The following is a 922-nucleotide window of genomic DNA, read 5'->3' as shown; positions in this document are numbered from 1 at the left end:
CGTCTATCCTCATTCACTTCCACTGTATGAAAAAGAGCAGTGTAAACGTTCCGCATCATACAAATTCGGAAGGACAAGAGAGTGAGTAAATGATGTCAGAATTGTAATTTTTGGATGAACCATCCCTTTAATCTCATAAATTGTGTGTAATCTGCCCTCATCTGGCCAAGACTGGAATTTCACCATATGTTGCTACAACCTTAAAGGGGTCATATGATGCTTTTTTAAAGATCATTATTTTGTGTATTTGGTGTAACAGAATATGTTGACATGCTTTAATGTTCAAAAAACACATTATTTTTCAAATACTGTACATTATTGTAGGTCCTCTATGCCCCGCCTCTCTCAAACGCTTTGTTTTCTACAAAGCCCCTCCTTCCGACAAGCGCAGTCTGCTCTGATTGGCCAGCTGACCCAGTGCATTGTGATTGGCCGAACACCGCAAGCACTCGTCGGAAATGTAACACCCCTTACCATAATCGCGAGCTTCATCTTTCAAAATAAATGTAAAGACAGAGCCCGATCCAAAGAGAAAGGAAAACTTGAAATCGCATCATATGACCCCTTTAACACATCTTATAAATATGCCACAGTGTTCTTCATAACTTCACACAGTCCTTCATTTACCCTTCATCTATATCACCTGCTGTACTCATTCCTGGTGTTTTTTTTTTCTACAAGTGTTTCCCAGCAAGACCACTTGCTCCTGTCTGATGACCCCTTATATCCACCTATCTGACCATGCTGCACCTCCCCCCTCCTCTCTGCTCCTCCTCCTCCTCCTCCTCCTCCTCATCATCAGTCATCTACCATGTCTCTCCGTGTCCCTCCTGTGCAGCTCTGGCATCCTCTGGTTTAATTAAATGGCCAGACACACACACACACACACACACACACACACACACACACACACACACACACA

This window comes from Sinocyclocheilus anshuiensis, unplaced genomic scaffold (genome assembly GCF_001515605.1).
Source record: "Sinocyclocheilus anshuiensis isolate Anshui unplaced genomic scaffold, SAMN03320099.WGS_v1.1 scaffold163, whole genome shotgun sequence".
Classification (NCBI taxonomy): domain Eukaryota; kingdom Metazoa; phylum Chordata; class Actinopteri; order Cypriniformes; family Cyprinidae; genus Sinocyclocheilus; species Sinocyclocheilus anshuiensis.
The sequence above is the reverse complement of the archived record's forward strand: the minus strand, read 5'-3'. Positions refer to the sequence as shown.